A 16,198-nucleotide genomic window follows, 5' to 3' on the forward strand; every position below is an offset into this window, starting at 1 on the left:
ACTTAAGATACATAATACAGAACTGAAATTGTATTTCTATGGCATTATTGAAGAATTAGAGATATCTGATTTTTACCTAAAATGTAATAGAGATGCTGAAAACCACATAATAAAATTAAGAAAATTATAACATAAAATAAAAGGAGGAGGCACTAAGAATAATCCTGGGGAATAATTCTGGGAAATGATGTCAACTTAATATGAGTATTTCTTCAATATGGCCAGAGCATTCATGACAAGTATAAGGAGGGATATTTTAATTCACTTAATCCAGAAATATTATTTATGAGCCAATTTTTCACAGCAGAAATTCTTTGGAAACTTTTTCTTAACTTTCTAAAACAGGAAATATCAAAACCACAGTCCATGAACCAAATCTTGTCCTTCACCCATTTTTGTAAGTAAAGTTTTATTGGAAAAGAATCACATTCGTTCATTTACATATTGCCTATCGGTGCTTTCATAGTACAATGAGAGTTGAGTTGCCACGAAGATCACATGACTTCCAAAACCTAAAATATCTACTGTCTGGTTCTTTAAGAAAAATTTTGCCAACCTCTGTTCTGAAACATATTTTATGAGTCTCTCTAAACACGAGTAATATTTAATTAATACCACATGCATCATTTTTATACATCAGAATAGGAATTAGCAAGAAATGTGATAAAAGTATAAGATTATATATAGTTTATCATGTTAATATATTAAATATTAGAGAGTCTTGGACTTTTACCTTTCAACTAGTTAGGCACTGTAAATCCTGTATGTCTTTCGTTACTTATATGAAGAGAGACTGTTTAAATGTCTCTCGTTATTTCTCTTGAAAACACAAATAAGATAGAACCTCCTGGAGAAAGGCACCTTATATTAGTTACTCCTTCTTTGTTAATTCTTTCATTCAATTACTATGCTTTTGAGCATCTACCATCTGCCAAACAATTTTTTTGATGTGAGGGATGAAAAAGTGAATCAAGGGGAAATAGATCTCTGCCTTCAACTAGCTTCCCTTTATTGTGTAGCCCAGGGCCTTCCACACTGGCTACTGGACAAATGTTGGTTCAGTGAATTACTGAATGAATCACTGAGTGATATTAGGGCCTCAAAAGTGATATTAGGGCCTCAACAGCTTGCTTGTCGGGAGAAGGGAAAAAACACTCTTGGGGAATCATCATAATGACTGTCTCTAGACCATCTTGAGGCTTTTGAAAATTAAGAGAAATCTAACATCTTTGAATGTTTTCCATGGGAAAAGACATATGCTTGTGTGTGTATCTGTTGACTTAGGGAGAAATTCTGTAGGTCAAATCTATCTAATATATGGGGATTAGAATTCTCTGAAACACACACATGCACACAGAATTTTTAAAAATTGGTACTATCTTTAAAACTCTGACTTATAATAATAATAATGTATTAGGTCAAAAATAATATATGAGTCTAATTTAAGGGGAAAGTTTGTTCATGTACCTAAAAAAAAATCCTAGTGAAGATGCTGGAATTCTTAAATATGTCTTTCCAATATGATTACTTCTACTTATTTTGATGTATTTTTATGATATGTTTATATGAATGTAAAGCAAAATTAAATGCAGCTAAAGAGCAAAGTGTATCTGTCACTTCTCTACTTCTGCCTAAATATTCAAATTATCACTATTACTACACACCTCTTCTAGTTATTTTGCTTGGATGTCTTGAATGTTAATTTATAGCACGATGTCAAAGTGGTTATTTGTTTCTCAGGTCCTTGTAAAGATCTCAAATAAAAACTTCCCTTGGGGCGCCTGGGTGGCGCAGTCGGTTAAGCGTCCGACTTCAGCCAGGTCACGATCTCGCGGTCCGTGAGTTCGAGCCCCGCGTCAGGCTCTGGGCTGATGGCTCGGAGCCTGGAGCCTGTTTCCGGTTCTGTGTCTCCCTCTCTCTCTGCCCCTCCCCCGTTCATGCTATGTCTCTCTCTGTCCCAAAAATAAATAAAAAACGTTGAAAAAAAAAATTTAAAAAAAAAAAAAAAAAAAAAAAAAAAAAAAAAAAAACTTCCCTTTAAACTCAAGCTCTGGATCTAAGGTCACTAACAGGCATTGCATTTAAGAAGTTCTTTTCTGGTGAGCCTGGGTGGCTCAGTCAGTTAAGCGTCCGACTTCAGCTCAGGTCATGATCTCACGGTTTGTGGGTTTGAGCCCTGCGTCGGGCTCTGTGCTGACACCTCAGAGCCTGGAGCCTGTTTCAGATTCTGTGTCTCCCTCTCAGTCTCTGCTCCTCCCCTGCTTGTGCTCTGTCACTCTCTGTCTCTCAAAAATAAACGTTAAAAAAAAAGACTTAAAAAAAGAAGTTCTTTTCCATGCTGGGAATCATTTTGGCAGGGTGGGGAGACTGCATACTTACCTCTCACTTTGAAGAAAGTGGATTGAGTTTCTGAACAACTACACATTGCTAAAACTTTGGCTTTTGCCCTATATTCCAAATGATGTTTATCCCTGTGGCCGTTATAAAGGATTGCTTTGCCATTTTAATAATCAGATCTGCAAATTTCCACTTAGCATCAAATCCAAACAATTCAATCTGAAAGTGATTGACATCCCTGCCTGTGCATCAACATCTATTAAACCAGATGTTTTACCTCTTCCCCTGCCAAGAGTGAGCATCTTTTTATGATCAATTGTCAAGGCAAGCCTGTCAATGGAGGCAGCATCACTGATGTTTACATGCAAAAGCGTAAGTCATTCAACTGCAGTCATGCTATATCATCTATCTAGACTGTTCCCACTTCACAATTAGATTTTTTTCTTAACATGAAAATCAGCTGGAGCTCTCCCTGAAAATATTTGATGTCAAAAGTGCCTTCTGACCCGCAACAATAAAATCTTCTAATTGCAATCAAAATGAAGCTCTTGTTTATGTGAGGGAATAACTTGGGCACCAAGACTGTGAGTCTGAAAATTTCCTTAATTCGCTCTTAAATTTAGAAGCCTGCAACAACTTTCCTTTCTAAAAATTATCTTTCCTTCTCTGACTAAATTGGGGGCAGATCTTGGGAAAAATCGTTGCATAGCTAATGATCTTTCAGAGCATCCTATCCACACTCCCCTTCCTAATATAAAATAACTCGTTGCTCAATGAATGCAAGAAGATGGCATTTTAACACAGAATGGAATTATACTGAAAACGTCAACAAGAAAACTTTACTTCCTACCTTTAAAACAAACTGAAAATACACTAAACTTCTTCAAAGACTGTTGGAAAACAGTCAAGGTAGACTCCCTTCCTCTGGGAGGTTTCATAGCATCTGAAGGGGCCTTTGGAAAATACATAGTTTAAACCTTATTCTGAAATAAAATATAAAAACAACAATAACAAATGATTAATTGTGGGAGTTTTTAGGGATGGTAATAGAATGTTCAATTTCAACAGTCATATTTCATGCCAGTTTTCTCAAAATCCAAACAATTTCCTCTTGGAGTATGTATTGTATTTTTGTATAGAGGTTGTAAAAACATTTGAGGAAATACAAGGAAAAAGGAAAGTTGATCAATATTTTTGAGAAGACACTGAATGGAAATCCTTAAATAACAGTAAATAATCCCTTTGAAGTTCCAAAATGTGAAGTTCAGAAACAATCAATGCCATGTGAGTGTGGCTTCATTCACACATACATTCAATTATCAAGAATCAGTGGTGGCTGAAAACATCTGTCAGTTTTTAGTTGTATTAATGTAGGAAATCCAAGACTGTACTCAGTTCTGAGATAAATTGAAAGATGAGTAAGTTTCCCTCTCTAGCAACATTTCTTTTAGAGACAGAATCAGGAAAAAAATGGAGCAAAGTTTGACACAGAATGATAACTCTTGCTTACCCTGTACAATTAAAGTAGCAAAGTAATAAAATATGGCAACATTGAAAGCTTTGTGATATTAATTTTCTTGGTCTTTATCTTTTACAGAGTACTGTATTCTTTTCCCACCTTTCACTTCTTTCTTTTCCTCTTCTACTCACGGCAGATAGGCCAAAATCTTTGCCTAGAATTAAATCTGAAGATAAGAAAGTAGCTTAACAAAACATTATGACATGCATGCTCTGTTTAATTACATGAAAGCTTTTAAAAGTTATCTGAGCATACAGAGTCCCTATGTGAATGCATTCATATAAATTCTTGCAAGGGAAGTGCAGCTAGTTTAGTGGAAATGTGGATAAACTGAGTTTTAGTGGCAGCAAAGCATAAACTATGTCCAAATGAGAACCAACCTCTTCTGGGAGTTTCAATGCAAGTGTAAAAGTATCCCACACATCTGCTAGTGCATTTCCTTTAGTGAGGCATGTTTCCAATGAAATAGCCGCAGGAAGAGTGGCCTCCTAAACAGCCTGACTGATATGAGCAGAAAGAGAGCATTTTCCAGTGCCCAGAATGTTCACCCTTTGTCTTTAAAACATACCGCTCCTCCTTGGGATAATTCTCCATCTGTAATGATGAGTGCTGTTTAATTTGGTGTTACTTTATGTGTAGCCTTGGAGGCCTTTGTAGTGCAAGGATTAGAGGAGTTAGCAGGAATATAGTGAGGATTTAAGTCAGTGATAGTTGTTTAGTGGGATTGTGAAACTTAATGAGCCCCTTCAAAACTCTGTGGGAAAGATGTCCTGGTGACCACTGGGTAAGAAGACATAAATCTGAGCTGTGCTCATGTTGTTCCTGAGATCATTTGCTATAGAGAACATTTGCTTCACCTAAATTTTCTAGGAGGAAAATGACAACGGGCCCTGTTGTTGGCTGAGGTTAGCAAGCCCTCCTGATGTTCTATGTTATCTGCTCGACAATGGTTTCCCATCTCTGCAAACTGCTGTGATGGAAGGAGGAGAAAGCATGGGAGAAGAAGGAAAGTGAAGCTTTCATGATAAAAAAGGAGCATATTATCCTCTTAAACAATTAAAGCATAGTCACTAGCTGAGATGATTGTGTTTAATCTTTGAATGTGTCCATGAACCTAGAAATGGTGAAGGAGGCAGGGAGAATGGCAGACTAGTAAATCTAAGGTCCAGCATTAAGAGACCATGTTAGCAGAACTCATAAGTGTAGTTTAGGGCAAAAAGGAGATTGGAACCCAAGTTAGTAAGCAAGTTAGGCAAAGAGCACCAGTGTGTTGAAACAGGCTCTATTTTTTTTTTTTTTTAATGCTTCTACCATTGCCAGATAGTCTTAATGTAAGCTAGATACTTTACTGGGGTCAGACTTTCTTTTATTTTGCCGTTGACTAGTTCAGAAAAAGAAAGCAGAGGTACCTGGGTAGCTCAGTTGTTTGAGTGTCCAACTCTTGATTTTGGCCGAGGTCATGACCCCAGCCACGGTCATGGGATTGAGTCCTGCATCGGATGCTGAGTGTGAAAACTGCTTAAGATTCTCTCTCTCTCTCTCTGTCTCTCTGTCTCTCTGTCTCTCTGTCTCTCTGTCTCTCTCTCTCTCTCTCTCCCCACCCTCTGGCCTTCTCCCCTGCTTGCACTCAATAACTTTCTCTAAAAATAATAATAATAAATAATAATAGTAATAAAATAGCAAAAAACAAAAAAAATCCCACATCTTATGTTACAAATAATATTAGGTAGGAGGCTGAATCTTCTGTTTCTTCTTACTGGGAAACTTTTAGTTATAGGAGTTATTTAATCTTTCCATCACTGACATGATCCTCAATAACTTTGTCTCAGTTCATTTGCAGTATAGAAACTAAGGATTTAATTTTGTGAGTACTAACAATACTGTACTTAGGGACTAATTTTGAGTTACAAATACTTCCATAAATTTTCTAAGTTTGAAATATCCTTTAGTGAGCAAGTAAAATTTCTCCATTGGGTTCCTTCTCTGTGTGCAATTTACTGAATCCAAAATACTTTTGTGGTAGAAAAAAAACAAGAAAATAAATGAAAATAGACAAAAATAATAATGCCCTCAGCATATGTTGAAGAGAAAAAACACCTAAATGTCAAAATCACTGAAGAAAAAAGAGGAGAAATTCTAGGGATCCAACGTACAGCATAGTGACAATGATTACCAATATAGTATCATCTAATTGAAATTTGCTAAGACACTAAGTCTTCAATGTCTCACCCCACACACAAGGTAACTATGTGAGGTTAAGGATGCATTAACTACCCTTATTGTAGTCATTATTTTATGATATATACATATACCAAATCATCACAATGTACACCTTAAATTTACAATTTTACACAATGTTATTTGTCATTTATATTTCAATAAAGCAAGAAAAAAATCACTGAAAACTCAAACAATGTAACACAGCTAGTATTTAAAGTTATAATCTAAGAAAACTTTCCAGAAATCATGATAGAAATGAAACCTCATATTGTAAATTCCACTGAATACTTTGGAAAATTAATCTAAAACAATCAATTCTGAGTAATATTATAATTGATCTATTGTCTTCAAAGTTAAATACCTTATTCAATACTAAAAAAAACTCAATTTAAATGGCAGTGAAATAATTTTGACACCATCAGATTGGAATAATTGTAGTTTCATAGTATAAGTCATGTCAAATGTGTGATTGTAAGTGTGTCAGTTTGTACAGTGTCAGAGGCTATTGTGTATATATTCATTCAAATTAAAATTCTACATAGTTTTTATTCAGCAATTATATTATAATAATTCAGTAATTGTATAATAAATTGTCTAACTATATAAATGAAGAAAATCATTGAAATCTTTTGGAAAAAAAATTTTTTAAAAAAGAAAAACTATACAATGAAAACTAAAAATAATAAAATATGGACCACTATTTTATTTTATTTTATTTTATTTTATTTTATTTTATTTTATTTTATTTTTAAAACTTAAATCCAAGTTAGTTAACATATAGTGTAATAATGTTTTCAGGAATAGAATTTAGTGATTCATCACTTACATGTAACACCCAGTGCTTTTCCTAACAAGTGTACTCCTTAACGCCCTTGTCCATTTAGCCCATGCCCCCACCAACCACTCCACCAACAACCCTGTTTGTTCTCTGTGTTTAAGAGTCTTTTATGGTCTGTCTCCCTCTGTTTTTTTTATTTGTTTTTATGTTTATTTATTTTTGAGAGAGAGAGAGAGAGAGTGAGCAGGAGTGAGGGAAAGGCAGAGACAGAGACACATAATCTGAAGCAGGCTCCAGGCTCTGAGCTATCAGCACAGAGCCCAATGCGGGGCTCAAACCCATGAACCGTGAGATCATGACCTGAGCCGAAGTTGGACACTTAACCACCTGAGCTACCCAGGCACCCCTCCCTCTCTGTTTTTATATTATTTTTGCTTCCTTTCCCTTATGTGTATCTGCTTTGTATCTTAATTACACATATGAGTGAAATCTTATGATATCTGCCTTTCTCTGACTGGCTTCTTTCACTTAGCTTAATACACTCTAGTTCCATCCACATTGTTACAAATGACAAGATTTCATTCTTTTTGATTGGCAAGTAATATTCTATTGTGTGTATATATATACATATATATATATATACACATATATATGTGTGTATATATATGTAATATACATGTTATATATACACCTATATTATATATACCACATTTTCTTTATCTATATATGTTATATATATATATATATATATATATATATATATATATACACACATACGTGTGTGTGTGTGTGTCTGTGTGTCTGTATATATACACCACATTTTCCTTATTGATTAGTCGATGGACATTTGGGCTCATATGTTGGCTATTGTCAATAGTGGTGCTATAAACATTGGGGTGCATGTGTCCCTTTGAATCAGCACAACTGTATCCCTTGGATAAATACCTAGTAGTGCAGTTGCTGGGTCATAGGGAAGTTCTATTTTTAATTTTTTGAGGAACCTCCATACTATTGTCTAGAGTGGCTGCACCAGTTTGCATTTCCACCAGCAATGCAAAAGCGTTCCTCTTTCTCCACATCCCTGCCAACATCTGTCATTGCCTGAGTTGTTAATTTTAGCCATTCTGATTGGTGTGAGGTGAGATCTCATTATGGTTTTGATTTGTATTTCCCTGGTGATGAGTGATGTTGAGCATTTTTTTCATGTGTCTGTTAGCCACCTGGATGTCTTCTTTGGTAAAGAGTCTATTCATGTTTTGCCCATTTCTTCACTGGATTATTTGTTGTTTGGGTGTTGGGTTTGGTAAGTTCTTTATAGACTTTGGATACTAACCCTTTATCTGATATGTCATTTGCAAATATCTTTTCCAATTCTATCAGTTGCCTTTTAGTTTTGCTGATTGTTTCCTTCATGGTGCAGAAGCTGTTTATCTTGATGAGGTCCCAGTGGTTCATTTTTGCTTTTGTTTCCCTTGTGTCTGCTGTGGCCGAGGTCAAAGGGATTGTTGCCTATTTTCTCCTCTAGGATTTTGATGGCTTCCTGTCTTACATTTAGGTCTTGCATCCATTTTGAGTTTATTTTTATGTATGGTGTAAGGAAGTGTAAACCACTATTTTTAAAGAATGTGATAAATGCTGTGTAATTATATACAAAGATTTTTAAGATATATTGTTAATTCAAATTACTAAGTTATTAAATAGTATCTAAAGAATATGTATGAATGTGTTATTTGTGTGTTTAAAATAAATGGGAAATTTCTGCAAGGATATTCAAAACAAAGTGTTTTTGGATTTAGAGGGAAAATCTATTCTTGTGTACACTTTCGTTTCATTTGCTTGCATAAGGTGCACGCATTATCTTTATGATAATAACAGTCCAATCAATAAAAGCAGAATCAATGGGCACTGTGCACTGGGAGTTCAGACAAAAGTGAGAAGAACTCAGAGAGAAGTCTAACAAATTATTGGAATTTATTGGGAACAGGTAAAAGCTTTGAGGACTTGAGTGCAAACTTTAAAATATAGAAAAATGCAACTAAATCAGCCCCTCTTCTGCAAAAGTTTGTTTAGTTTTCTCGACTCACATCTGAGCAAATGGTCCTAAATTTCTCTCTGAACTTGGAATTACAGAGTTCCAGTGTTGAAAGGGACCTTTGGGATCATCTAATAGGACTTGGCATTTTATAAATGAGTAAAGTAGATGTACACTCATCCCTCCTTATCCATGGTTTCCCTTTCTGCAGTTTTGGTGACCCACTGTCAATTATATTTAGAAAGCAGATGATCCTTTTTTGACATATGGTCAGAAGGTCAGTATTCACCTAACATTATTGATCTCACCTCATCTCATCACATAGGCAGTTTCTCATTTTATACCATCACAAGAAGGGTGAGTATAGCACAATAAGGTATTTTGAGAGATACCACATTTATGGAAGTATTTGTTATAGTTCTATTTTATTATTAGTTATTGCTGTTAATTTTTTTCTGTGCCTAATTTGTAAATTAAACTGTATCACAGATATGCATGTAAAGGGGAAAAACACATATACGGTAAAACCTTACAAACATAATTTGTTCCAATAACATGCTTGTAATCGAAGCACTTGTATATCAAAGTAAATATCAAGAACCATGGCTCAGTTGTGATCATGCGACATTCAGGTGTTACTCACTGCTCATATTTCAAGACATCGCTCATTTACCAAGTTAAAATTTTTTAGAATTGTTTGCTCATCTTGTGGAACACTCACAGAACAAGTTACTTACAATCCAAGGTTTTACTGTATAGCTTTTGGTACTACATGGTTTCAGGTATTCTCTGGTGGTCTTGGAAACTGTCCCCTGCAGATTAATGGAGAAGAAGGGATTACTGTACTTTGCAGATGATGTGTGCTGACTAATTCAGCTTGGGCAGGTGGAAGGGCCTACAATTCAAGCCACCTCTATCAGAACTCCATCACAACACGAAATTGGCCTAGCAAATTGACAAATGCAGGATGGATTTTTCAACCTCATTTGTGGCCTCCTGAGTCACAATGGGATGGGAGTGTTTCCTGCTGGGAAGTAAATGTACAATGACTCTCCTGAGGGAGAATTCAATACAATATAAAATAAAAATCAATAATAAGGCATCTGTTGTCACCTTAAGAGAGTTGAACTATGGTTATTCTATTAACTCACTTTCAAACAGAGTAGAAGTTAGTAATGGAGCCCTGATCCTATTTGTGTTTGTTTTTCTTTTATTATTTTTGGGGTTTGCTTGCACTAATGTGTTTTTTTCAAATGTTTATTTATTTTTGAGAGAGAGAGAGAGAGAGAGTGTGTGCACGCACATGAGTGGGGGAGGGGCAGAGAGAGGAAGGGAGAGAGAATCCCAAGCACGCTCGGACTGTCAACGCAGAGTCTTATGTGGAAATTGAACTTACAAACTGTGAGATCATGACCTTAGTGGAAATCAGACCCCTAACCGACTGAGCCACCCAGGAACCCTGCACTGATGTTTAGAGCACCACAACATAAGGTAAGGCTTGAGTGGCCAAGAATCATCTTTTAAAATCTTGTTATGTTAAGTTACTGGATTGAGGGCATGTATGACATCTAAAAGTAGCTAAATTTTTTTTTAAAATTTCACCTTTCTTTGTTATATTTTTTTTTCTGTAAGAGTCACATAAGAATGCTGGCTAGTTTCACTCATGTTCCTCCTTTTAGTTTTGCGATTTCTGGGTGAAATAATAACACCTAACACTTCTACAGCACTTACTACGTATCAGACATTCTTCCAAAGACTTTGAAACTATTAAAACCACCTACCTTTCCAACCGCCTTGTAAGGAAGGCACTGCTATGTTTCCCACTTTACAAATGAAGAAGCTGAGGCACAACGTGCTTAAGCTACCTGATTACGGATCACACAGCTGAGACGTACCAGAGCCAAACTCCAGTGCTCATGATCATGACTCCAGAGGAGTGTCTGTGGAAAGCAGTATGGACCTTGCCCTAAAAGCCTCCCTTTTTCTTATACAACAGAGAAAGCACGGTCAAATGCAGGAATAAAATCATAATCCCAAATAACTATTCAGTAATTTATAGTCTCAGCTGCTAGGCCTCCCAGTGCTTTTCTGCATTGAGAGAGCAGATGATCTGAGGAAAATAGCTCTGTCCCATACACTTTTGTATAATAGGCAGAAATTTTCACAGGATTCAGAATCAACATGGATAGATGCTTACTAAATCAGTTTGTATTTTGCGCCCTCTTTAACCTCACCTGTTGGTGTGTGTCTATCCCCTACCCCATTACCCCCACCCCCACCATGATTACTTGTGCCCTTTTGTCCGAGGTTCCTATGCCTGCTTGTGTGCATGAATGTGCAGTTCACCAGTTCTATGCCACCTTTCCACGACTGCCTTTGGCAGCCATTGTCTCATCCTCTAAAATCATTCCTCTCCTCCCTTCCATTGTGAGCTGGAAAGAGGAGTGATTGATGGACTGGTAAATTCAATACTCTACTCTCTGGAAAGTGTTTTGTTGCTGCTATTGTTTATTTTAAAGAAGACTCTCTGATGAGTCTCTAATGCTTGTATTTAAAGCAGAATGCAGTGTGACAACGGGGGAAAGGTTTAGGTAAGAAACAGTCCTTCCAGTTTCTGGAAACAGGCGGTATGGGCAGCTCTCTGTGTAGGTGTGTAAGTGTGGTCTGATTCTGAGGGCAAGCCATGTGAAGGGGTCCTGGGACTTCAGCTGCCTTTTCGGGGCTAAGCTTCACACAAACAGTCCTGATTACACCCTGACTTACTACCCTGTCCCTACTGCTGTGCTTGGTGCATGGTATTGCAAATGTTAGCCCCACAGCGCTGGCTGCATTTTTTGAATATGCAAAGCTGCTGGCCTTTGTGGCTTCGGTCCCTCTGCCTGAAATGACCTTCCTTGCCTCTCCCCAGCCCCAGTCCATTCTCCCCCCTGCCATTGAGTGCTGCTAGGGGCAAGCTGCAGTCTCCATTCAAAGTCATCCTTCATGGCAATATAAAACGTTTCCTTGTGCTCATGCCGTACACTCATCTCCTAAATGTCCCTGTAGGAACTGGACTGTTTGCCTGCATCACAAATGGTCAACGAATCATCTCTGTACGTAGCCTTTGAACGCACACAGGGTGCATGCAGTACTGTGATTACTTGTTCACGTGTAGTTTTCTTTGCCTTATGTTTGCCATTCTCTAAATCCAAGGCATTATTTCTCTCAAGGTGTATGAACACTGCACTCTCTACCTTAACATGTCTGTGTAAAAAAAATAAAGGGGGATTTAAAGAGAATTATTTTCATTTTGTGCATTTTATGAGGGAGGGGTGGAGGGAGAGAGGAGGATGTCCAAATTGTCTGGAAAATTAAATCTATAATTCACTTTGCCCTTTATGAGCTGCTATAGGAGATATGTTTAGTATTGAAGATGAAATAAAAATGAAAGCAAAATATATTTTTAAATAATGTGACCTTAAATTTCATTCTATTTGATACTTATTAAGTTTGCTATGGCCCAGTACCTATTCTAGGTATTTGGAATACAGAGCTAAATAAGAAGTCCAAAATAGAGGTTAGAAAGAAAAAAACAATGGATCTGGTTTAATATGCTATCTTAAAGGGTAAATTTTCTGAAATCAAAATTAACCTGTAATGGAGGCTGATCTGAATTTCACATCAAAGCCTTTAAAGACTCATTTTTTTTTTCTGGTCATGTTTACAGATTTCCATGATTGTTTATGAGTTCTGCTATCTGTACCTTTGTGAGACTCTTTACAGGCCTGGCTAATTGCAGATACTTGAAGTGGAAAACACCCAAAGATACTACGAGTGGATGCATGAGTAAAAGGGGGATGTGAGGCAGTGAGAGAAAAGGCTGATAAAGAATCTGTGTCCTGATTAGGGCTTTTAATGAGACTCCATTAAGGCAGATATGCAAGTAAATCTAAAATATGGCTCCTGTATGCTTCCTCTCAGTTGAATTATTAGGTATCTTCAGGGCATCAGAGAATAAGGAAGAAAGGGGACCAGGTTAGAGAAAAAAGTGACAAGTGTGACAAGAAGGAAGGAAGGAACGTACCTCTAATGAAGCCTGTACTTGTACTCTATTCCTTCATCTTAAAGTTTGATAGTTTCTATTGAGCCAACATCTTTATTCGTCTCCCATATAATCATTAGGAAAACCTTCTCAGAAATTTATTCTTTTTTTGGCAGTCTTGGTGTTAAATTTTTTCCTGTCCTTTGAGGCAAATAGATAAGCCTACCTGGAGCCTATTTGTTCAGGTGGTTTGGAACAAATCACGTATGCTATGCTCCTCCATGGAGACACGGCTGAACATTACGTCATTCTCTCCTCTGTTTCCTGTATTTTTTGAAGTCACTCAAGCAGCAGCTGTAGTCACTCTTAAAGCATGCAAGAGGCACTTCTCCTCCAGGTGCTGTTCCCCAGTTGTACTAATGTTTTCCTTCCACATCCTGTGTATATTGGTCAGCCCTTGCCAAGTGTAATACTCTCCTTTCATGTAGAAAATAATTTTCAAGCCTAGTATCCATCTGAGAATGACCTAAGAACTTCTAGAACATATGATAACTTTGCTAACATATTCTCTCAGGAAGCAATGTTTATAAAGGTTCTTACCTGTAGATTTTCAGATGCTTCACTTTGTTAGTGAAAATAAAATCATTTACCAGAAAAAAAAAAAACATGAAAAGGAGAGAATTTTGTAGTCCTAATAATCAGAGAGATGTGTTGGAATAACTGAGATTCTGGCAATTTTTCAGGAAGATAAATTTCTTTATTGGAAGAAAAAACATATTGTTATTAGAACTAAGTAGAAGGTCAAAGTCTAGTTATAGGAATAAGAAAAAAATTGCTTGAATTAATAGATATTGGTCCTTAGGTAAGAAGTACCCCAGCTTGTTCAAATTTTATTTGTTAGAGTTTAAATTCTTCTGGATTAGGAGAAGATTAATTTCAGAGCCTGAGTTAGCTTTTGACCTGTGTATGGGACCCAAGTGGCCACAGCTGTGGGGAATAGGAGCCCTAGTGTGGCAGGGATCATAGTCCTTTGTGTAAAGTAAAGAGAATTCACACGTGCTGTAGCCATCACACTCTCATAGGTACTCTGGAAATTGTTATCGTCAAAGTCATCCAAATAGCCATACTGGAATTAGATTTGCAGAATCTAAGAGCTAATTTTAGTATATTGGAGTGGCAAGGCATAAACTATCTTGGGTAAGAAATGAGGATGACTTCACCAAAGGAAGGATAACCAAATTTACATTAATCAATAAAGCAGACATATTTCATATGAACTCTATTAACACAGTGCTTTGAATGTGGTATATGCCATTTTATTATTTGGATGCAATTCTGAGCCTGCCATTCTTCCACAGCATGAAATTCATTTCTTACTTTCTATTGTTGTTTGGAACAAAAAATAATACAAGAGGAGAATTTAAAGGGTACATAAAGTCACTTATTATATTTCTTCAGTTCCAATGCAATAAATTTCTAGTTTCTTTTAGTTGCCTTGTGTCTGTGCAAGTTTTTGCCACCTCCACACTCTGAAATTCTTTGATCAACCCTTCAGAAATTATAATAACCCATATATAGTAGGAATCATCTTTCAAAAAATGAAAATTTTGTTAAATGTGTTATGTATGACATTAATGTGAATACTTAAGTGAATCCAACCTTAAAATTGAATGCTAATAAGGATTTTTTTCTAACTATTTCAGATCAGTTATTCTATGAGATGAGAATCCTGACCAAATGTTAGTATGAAAGACAACTGGTCAAATCATGCCTTAGTATAATCACAGGTAGAATTCACTTAAACAATTAAAATATAAAATAAAGCATCAATATAACATAAACAAACATAAGAAAGTTTTAATTGTACTTTTTTTCTGCAAAGTTAAATTGAGCACCTGCTGTTTACCAGGTTGTGTTACTACTTGGCTTCTATGCTTCAAATACCTTCTCATTGACATTAGAATGAACTCTGATTTCCTTACTATTCCCTCCAAATTCTAAGCTGAACACATACATTTCTCTGACTCCCTATTCCCACCAAAGAGCTCTCCCCTCTGTTTCTGTAAATCCCCAGAGCTCAGTTTTGCACTTACTATTATTACTCTTGGTAACACCCCTTCTCTCCCCAACCCTGCTTCCAACCTCCACTCCTAAAATGGTTCTACTTTTCTTTTTACTTATATTTTGATCTTTCTCCACTTTTGTGGGGTAAGAATTTGCAGATTTTGTGCCTACTGTATTCTGAATATCCAGAATAGTGCCTATCACAAAATAGATTTTCAATAAATAAGTTTTGTATATTCTAGATGCAGGGGATTTAATAGTTTGTCCTTAACGGAGTTTTACGATCTCTACTGAATAAGATACATTTTTTTCAAATACATAACCAAAGCACATGTATGTTTTTGTTGCTATCTTTCAACATCATCCAGTCTTGCCATGTGAGTACATGGTTTCATATGTCTAGTCATAGGTCTGGCATTATTGTTGAGTAAGTAAACCCCTCCACCTATCAAAGTAGTAGAAAGACATATCGCTCATACATAATGCAAAGAAAGAAAATTTTAGGTTTGGATTTTTTTAAAGAAAGTTATAATAGATTTCTAGCGTCTTATTATTCCTAGAAGACAAATACGCTTTCATTCTTGCTGATATCGTACGGTCAATTGTTTTGTCAATCCAGCAATGCTTCCATTATAAAGATAGTGAGTTTTTAGTCAACTGTTTTTACTTTATTATCTTAAAGTTGGAGTTACATGTAATATGGGTTACTACAAGGTTTATATGATGAAATAATGAGTATTATCCCTCCATTGTTGGATTGCTGAATATTAGGAGAATGAAAAGGTTGGGGAATATAACAAAAATATCACTACATTATAGTTAATGGTTAAAGTTATGTTTGCAGGTAAGCAAATATCCAGGTAATAAAACTTTATTTAACTATTCAGATGTTTTGGTGTAACAGCATCGAATAGATATGTTTCTAAAACTTGTCAGATTTTCCCATCCTTAGAAATGAGACTTCAGCACTTTTCCTTCCAAAAAAAAAAAAAAAATCCAAACGAAATGCTTAAGCCATTTTTAAACTTTTATTTTGTGTACTTTTTTTTTTTAATCACATTTTTGGTCATGTTAATTTTTTCCCCTTATTTGCCTTATTATTCCATCTCTACCTTCTAAACCTTACCTGAAAGCCTTGTCACTTCTATGTAATAAGTATTTCCTCAACCCTTCCCACTACCAAGAGATTATGATCATTGGATTAATTCTCATTGCAGTAACTCTGTT

Source organism: Neofelis nebulosa, chromosome 7 (genome assembly GCF_028018385.1).
Source record: "Neofelis nebulosa isolate mNeoNeb1 chromosome 7, mNeoNeb1.pri, whole genome shotgun sequence".
In the NCBI taxonomy this organism is placed as follows: domain Eukaryota; kingdom Metazoa; phylum Chordata; class Mammalia; order Carnivora; family Felidae; genus Neofelis; species Neofelis nebulosa.